General features: G+C 41.0%; 1 non-coding gene across 1 annotated transcript; it reads right to left on the bottom strand.

Moving 5' to 3' along the window:
* Positions 1-5,224: 5,224 nt before the first annotated feature.
* LOC136734564 (U5 spliceosomal RNA) lies at positions 5,225-5,339 on the bottom strand. Its single transcript, XR_010810540.1, has one exon. It is a non-coding gene; the product is annotated as a U5 spliceosomal RNA (small nuclear RNA).
* Positions 5,340-7,795: the final 2,456 nt, after the last annotated feature.

Below are 7,795 nucleotides of genomic sequence, written 5' to 3'. Positions count from 1 at the left end.
TAACGCTGTCTAACGTCCCTCCGTTCATCCGCACCGGCTCGGGCAGCTGATGTCCGGCATTAAGAGGGTCCCGCTGGGCTGCAAAGCCCCGCAACTGAAACACGTCATGTCCTTCCGAAGGCAGCTGTATATGATCCTCAATAACATCAATGAGGATCTTAATGTCATTTTTAAATTTAAGATCGACAATACCGACTACGTCGTGTTCGCTACTTCGGAGTCCATGAAGTGTTTCAGGTGTGGGAGCGAGGGGCATGTCGTGAGGAACTGTCCCGAGCAGGACAGGGAGCGGGAGGAGGAGCGGGGCGACGCGGGGAGGAATAGAGACACCGGCCCGCAGCCACAGCTGCAGCGGGCAGACAGAGATCGAGCCCCGGCGGAGGAGACAGTCGCCGGTCGGACCGATGGTACCACTGATGCCGTGACGGGGGAAGAGCTGCCCGGAGGCGATGACGCACAGCTGGGGGACGGGGTCGAGGCAGCGGGGGATAGTGACGACCGAGACGCCGGGGGGAGATGGTGTTGAGGCGGTGCACGGGGCGCTGGTTAGTGACGAGGAACAACCTCAGCAGCCAGCAGACGGGCGGACAGACACACAGGGTGTAGCCGAGGAGGAGGCAGGGCCAGGCTCGGCGGTACAAGCCGAGGCGCCGGGTGGAAAAAACGCACTAAGAAGGTGCTGGGAGGGAGCACGGACGGTGTTGGTAAATAGTGGCAGTAAAAGAAGTGGTGGCACAGTAGTGAAGCTGGGGTAGCGAGCGGCTTGGTGGGGAAAGGTCCGGCTACACGCTGGAGCATCGCGGCTCGGAGTGACAGTGAGGGCGGCTTCACGGATTCCTCTCTCGCCTCCTCGTCCTCGGTGAGTCAGAGCTGCAGTGAAGGATATCAGGAGGTTTTTAGAGAAAACGAAGGGAAAGAGGTCTGTTGTAGTGGAGCAGTTTTTCCCAGATCGTGCACGCCTGCTGGCCTCTATTAAGTTTTTACAGAAACCCTGACCTATCAATTTGTACAACACTCACTGAAAACCATGGTTGGGGTCAATTCCTGTTTTTCAATTCCAATTCCTCCTACAAATCAATTCAAAATTGCAATTACTTTTTGCATTCACAGAATATTCTTTATTGGAATTGAATTGAAAAGGGAATTAAAAATTGAATTGGAATTGACCCCAACCCTGTTGAAAACAAAACAAAAAATACAGATCTGGTTCTTCAAATCTTCACTCTGGTTTCATTCTGTGTCGTAGTTCATTTATCTTGCTGTTAATTGCACCACCAATTACACTCTTTGGGGTACTGGGCAATTTTTTCAAGGTAGCCCCTAAAAAACATGTATCACATAGATTTAATGACTTGCACATAGATATATAAAAATCTTTTAATAAACATACCACATATCTTTGAGAAGGGTTCATTAGTTACATATTGCCACAGTAAATCAACATTTTTGTGTGTGGGTGTATTTAAACGTTTTGGTGTATGCTCTTAAACTTGTCTTACACTAGTTCATAGTAAAATCTGTACTTGGCGAAGCAGCTATGCAAAGGCAGTCTTTTCTCCATTAATACCTTGCTTAAGCATTACATTGATGTGGCACAACTGGACTGAAATGTGAAGTATTTGCTCAAAAGTCAAATTTAAATGAGACATGAAAGTTTATATTGTCAAGGATCCCATGGCACTATTCATTATTATTATGTATTAATATGTCTGAAGCATTAATCCAAGGTGATTTACAAGGTGTTGTTGAAAGAGTGACGTGGCTGAATTCTAAGTCAGGCTTCCCTCAATCAGGTCTAACAAATTTGTTATGGCTCCACCTTTACTGCTGTGTAGTAATCTGCTGGTACAAAATGGCTGCACCCCAGAGGGTGGTGGGTGAAGTGAGTCTGTAGAGCACTTTGGGATCTTTCCAGCTGCTACATGTAAGGTATTATTATTTATTAATAAATTAACTCTAGTCTCTGAAACTAAAACAAAGGCCAAAGGAACATTTCAAATGCTAACCCTTTGTGTTCTATACAGTTAAAAAGGAGAGTTAGAAATTTTGTACAACAGCATTTACATACCATATATGGCTTCCACCTTTAAGCGATCCAGAGGTGTCTTTTTCTCCGAAGTTGGATCTCTCTTGCTGCCACCACCACGAAGATTGCTCTTTAATAATGTTGGAAAGTCAAAGACAGCAACCGTCAGGGTTCTTGCATATGACGTATTCGTGCTGCACCTCTCTGCAAGGATCCAGGACAGTTTGTCAATGTAAACTCCAGTGCCTGGGAATATTTCCACCTAAAAGACAATGGTAAATAAAAAACAAGTTTATCCCCAAACTATTCTTATATTATGTTAAGTGGAATACATTATCAGTAAGGCTGTGATTTTGTTACAGAAATGTGTTATTAAAGACCACAGTATGTCTCAATTCTAAGTTTATTAATTTACAGACATAATAAAGTCAGTGAATCTGTGACACCCATAATTCAATTACATTCTTATTATCAACTATAACTATGAATATAACTGATAATGTAGCATCATTAGATTGTTTACAACCAATATTTGTTTTCAATATATATATTTTTACCTTGTCTTTGTAATATTGTAGACCAAGAGTGTTATACCTGTTTTGGTGATTCTTTGTCAGATTCAGAACAATTTGCTGTGGGGCTGTCAGAACCACTTGATGGTGACACACTTTTGTCTTCATTGCTGATAAATGTGGCTTTTGTTACAATTTTTTTCAGATTGTCCAAAAGGTCTGGAATCTCTGGAGAAAAAAACCTTAGTATTAAATGATAATCATTTCTAGTAATATATTTAATACAAAGTGAAAACAAAACCATCAATGCCTGCAATTATACTTGAGAGACTTGCTCTATGTTATTGGCAAACTGACCTTTTTGTGGGTCATTAACATTAGCTACAAAAAAAATAAAAAAGATAAAATACAAGAATTACCAGGTCTAATGTAATGCATATAGTCATTAATGTAGGATTATGAAGTTATGTTGAAAAACTTTATTTAATAATCAGTATTATTAAACTATTAGACAGTGCACATTAAGAGTCTGTATTGTGGTTCTAGATTACTTCAGTATGATCAACTATAATACATTACTCTGGAATCTAAATTACTGAAGAATAACATTTATCAAGGTAAGGAATTATTTGCTATAAATAAAAAAACTTACCATCAACCATACGGTTTCGAAGACATTGGTTATCATTTTTAAGTCTTGTGTTTTCCTTTTCGAGCTGCTTAACTTTTTGCTGTAGCTCAACTTCACTGGACTCTTTAAATGTCTGTAGAATATGACGGGATCTAATTCTTGAAGCTCCATCGGTTTTCTTTCTTATTTTGTGCTGTATTCAGAGAGGAAGAGAGTTTAAAATGAAAATATATATATATATATGAATATGATTAAAAAAAAACAATCCTGCAATACATTTATTTAATATTTGCAGTAATTATCTCACCGGTAACTGTGGTTCATCAAGGTCACTATCATCTGAAATTTGAAGTTTTTTGTTTGGTTTAGGTACTCTCTTCATTTTAGGACAGGGCATTTTTGTTAGGTCATTAAATTTTCTTCTTAGTTCGCCTTCTTTTCCTAAAATAAAAATAAAATAAATAAAACCCTGCATTATGTCCACAGATATTTGGGGATTATATTTATTTGTCATAAAAATACTGTGCTTTGACCATACAAATTAAGATGAACAGCCAACACTGAATCAAAACTGAAGTTAAATTATATCTGGTTTAATTTATTTTGTGATTTGGGGGATTTTATTGTAAAGCACAACACACAATAAATCGTTCTTACAAATGCCAGTCAAGTATGACGAGTTTTTATCACCCTCACCACCACCTACCATGTTATGAGAGTATGTTAGAAGTACAACACATTAATAACTTAAACATTCATTTCAAATATACTGTGATTGTATATATCAAATAGCATGTAAAGACTTTAATGTTTTTTTTTTAAATAAACATTGTTACCAGTCATAATGATCTGCGCTTCATGGACAGGCCATCCACCTTTTGGAGGTTTGTTCGTGTCTCTCCACTCTGCTCTGAAGTTTCGAGTCGTCTCTTCGTCATCATCAGCAATGCTGAATAAATCAAAATTGCGAAAGCAAGCAGTGGGAATCACGCTGTAAGAGTCTTTGTCGACCCCGCTTTCCCACTTCACCAACGCGTGCATCACCGCCATACTACCTTCACCTTCTCGTCCGTTTTTTCTGCGCCTTTTTCCCCCGACAAGTCACGGCACAAAAAACAGTCCCGCTCTGCATTCTGGTACTTGGCGTTCTTAATAACACCAACAGGGTGTAATCGCATAGACCACTCGAGTATAAAGTACTACATATCCCATCAGTTACAGTTTTTTTTCATCTTCTGAAACTGCAATTTAGCACTTTCAACTGTTTCTTAGTGATTCCTAGAATTACTAACCGGTATTGTAGTCAATGTGTTTATAACCTTTTTTGTTTAACGATTTGTGTGTTATCCTATGGGATCCCATGGTCTTTGATTTGGTCACGGAAGTGATTTGTCTTTGATTTGTTGATCTAGAGTTGAATTTTAATTAGTTTTTCCCTTTTGTATAATTAGTGTAGTGCTACATTTAGTCTTTGTTTTTAAATAAATTTGACAATTTATATCTTTGGAATTGGTGTCTGCGTCCAATTATTACAGAAATTGAGTTCTACAAGACTCCAGGATTCGTGATAAGGTGATACTATGAATTCACTTCTTTAATTGAAATGTATAAGTGTACCTTACGCTACATATATGTATGTATGTATGTATGTATGTCCAATTGCTTTGACAATACAAATGAATTGAATTGAGAGGGAGAGAGAGAGAGAGAGAGAGAGAGAGAGAGAGAGAGAGAGACAGACAGACAGACTGACAAACAGAAAAACAGACAGACACAGACACACACACACACAGAGCCAGCCAGCCAGCCAGCTCAGCGATGACATCACGAGCCTCTCTCAGCTGACTGCTATGACATCACAGAGCACGTACATTCCGTTGCTTGCCGTCTGTCAACCACTCAGTCACTGCCAGCCAGACTGGCTGGCTGGCTGGATGGGGGGGCTGCTTGCTGCTGCTGCGTACCTTAGCAAGCTTATTTGCTTGACCGGCCTTCCTACTCCTCTGCCCACATGCCCACCTATGCCCGATCTGCTGTTCACCTGGATCACAGCTCCGCCCCAACAAGGCAGATCCTCCCAAAAATGGTACAAACTGATCCACGTTCCCCTCCACGGAAAGCTTTAGCAAAAGGCAAAAGCGTTATACGTAATGAAGAGGAACCCGAGTCCAAGACGCATCCGACCAGCCATACATATTTGTGTGTATTAAAGATCACATTTTCTTACATTTAGTTTTTCTGTACTTTATTACATCTTATTGTGATTTATAAAAGTATTGTTTCTTTTCCATATGTATTTATGTATGTGTGTGTGTGTGTGTGTGTGTGTGTGCCTGTCTCTGTGTGAAAGTGTGTGTGTGTGTGTGTGTGTGTGTGTGTGTATATGTCTCTCTGTGAAAGTGTGTGTGTGTGTGTGTGTGTGTGTGTATATGTCTCTCTGTGAAAGTGTGTGTGTGGGTGTGACAGTGTGTGTGAGTGTCTGTCTGTCTGTCTGTCATGTAACTCGCACATCTGTGAGGGCACCATTTTTGCAGAAGAGATGTACACATTTTGGAGCAACATATGCTGCCATCCAGACATCATCTTTTCCAGTGACGTCCCTGCATTTTCAAACAGATCACATTTTATTACACTTTGTTTATCTGTACTTTATTACATCTTATTGTGATTTATACTTGTAATGTTTCTTTTCCATATATATGTATGTACAGTGGGGGAAAAAAGTAATTGATCCCCTGCTGATTTTGTACGTTTGCCCACTGACAAAGAAATTATCAGTCTATAATTTTAATGGTAGGTGTATTTTAGCAGTGAGAGACAGAATAACAACAAGAAAATCCAGAAAAATGCATTTCAAAAAAGTTATAAATTGATTTGCATGTTAATGAGGGAAATAAGTATTTGACCCATTTTCAATGCCCTGGCTTAGGGTTCTCACCCATGATTTGACAGTACATGGCCCCGTCCATCGTCCCTTTGATGCGGTGCAGTTGTCCGGTCCCCTTAGCAGAAAAACAGCCCCAAAGCATAATGTTTCCACCTCCATGTTTGATGGTGGGAATGGTGTTCTTGGGGTCATTCCTCCTCCTCCAAACACGGCGAGTTGAGTTGATGGCAAAGAGCTTGATTTTGGTCTCATCTGAGACCACTTTCACCCAGTTCTCCTCTGAATCATTCAGATGTTCATTGGCAAACTTCAGACGGGTCTGTACATGTGCTTTCTTGAGCAGGGGGACCTTGCGGGCGCTGCAGGATTTCAGTCCTTCACGGCATAGTGTGTTACCAATTGTTTTCTTGGTGACTATGGTCCCAGCTACCTTGAGATCATTAACAAGATCCTCCCATGTAGTTCTGGGCTGATTCCTCACCGTTCTCATGATCATTGAAACTCCACGAGGTGAGATCTTGCATGGAGCCCCAGACTGAGGGAGACTGACAGTTATTTTGTGTTTCTTCCATTTGCGAATAATCGCACCAACTGTTGTCACCTTCTCACCAAGCTGCTTGGTGATGGTCTTGTAGCCCATTCCAGCCTTGTGTAGGTCTACAATCTTGTCCCTGACATCCTTGGACAGCTCTTTGGCCATGGTGGAGAGTTTGGAATCTGATTGATTGATTGCTTCTGTGGACAAGTGTCTTTTATACAGGTAACGAGCTGAGATTAGGAGCACTCCCTTTAAGAGAGTGCTCCTAATCTCAGCTCGTTACCTGTATGAAAGACACCTGGGAGCCAGAAATCTTGCTGATTGATAGGGGATCAAATACTTATTTCCCTCATTAACATGCAAATCAATTTATAACTTTTTTGAAATGCGTTTTTCTGGATTTTCTTGTTGTTATTCTGTCTCTCACTGCTAAAATACACCTACCATTAAAATTATAGACTGATCATTCCTTTGTCAGTGGGCAAACGTACAAAATCAGCAGGGGATCAAATACTTTTTTCCCTCACTGTATGTATGTATGTATGTATGTATGTAAGTGTGTGTGTGTCTGTCTCTGTGTGAAAGTGTGTGTGTGTGTCTGTCTGTGAAAGTGATTGTGTGTGAAAGTGTGTGTGTCTGTCTGTCTGTCTGTGAAAGTGTGTGTGTGTGTGTGTGTGCGTGTGTCTGTCTGTGAAAGTGTGTGTTTGTGTGTGTATGGGTGTGACAGTGTGTATGAGTGTCTGTCATGTAACTCGCACATCTGTGAGGGCACCATTTTTGCAGAAAGAGATGTACACATTTTGGAGCAACATATGCTGCCATCCAGACATCGTCTTTTCCAGGGACGTACCTGCATTTTTCAGCAGGATAACGCCAAACCACATTCTGCCCAGATTTCAAGCGCATGGTTGCATAGGCAGAGAGTGCGGGTGCTAGCATGGCCTGCCTGCAGTCCTGACCTGTCTCCGAATTGAGAATGTGTGGCGCACTATGAAGTGCAAATTAAGACAACGAAGGCCCTGTGCAGTTGCGCAGCTGAGGAAATGCATAATGGATGAATGGGGGAAAATCCCGCTTGCTAAACTTAACCAAGTGGTGTCTTCAGTGCCCAAGTGCTTAATAAGTGTTATTAAAAGAAAAGGTGATGTTACATAGTGGTAAACAGTCGACTGTCCCAACTTTCTTGGTTTCTTTTCACTGC

This window comes from Amia ocellicauda, unplaced genomic scaffold (genome assembly GCF_036373705.1).
Source record: "Amia ocellicauda isolate fAmiCal2 unplaced genomic scaffold, fAmiCal2.hap1 HAP1_SCAFFOLD_40, whole genome shotgun sequence".
Classification (NCBI taxonomy): Eukaryota; Metazoa; Chordata; class Actinopteri; order Amiiformes; family Amiidae; genus Amia; species Amia ocellicauda.
Note: the sequence above shows the minus strand (reverse complement) of the source record. Positions and strands in the feature narration are given on the sequence as shown.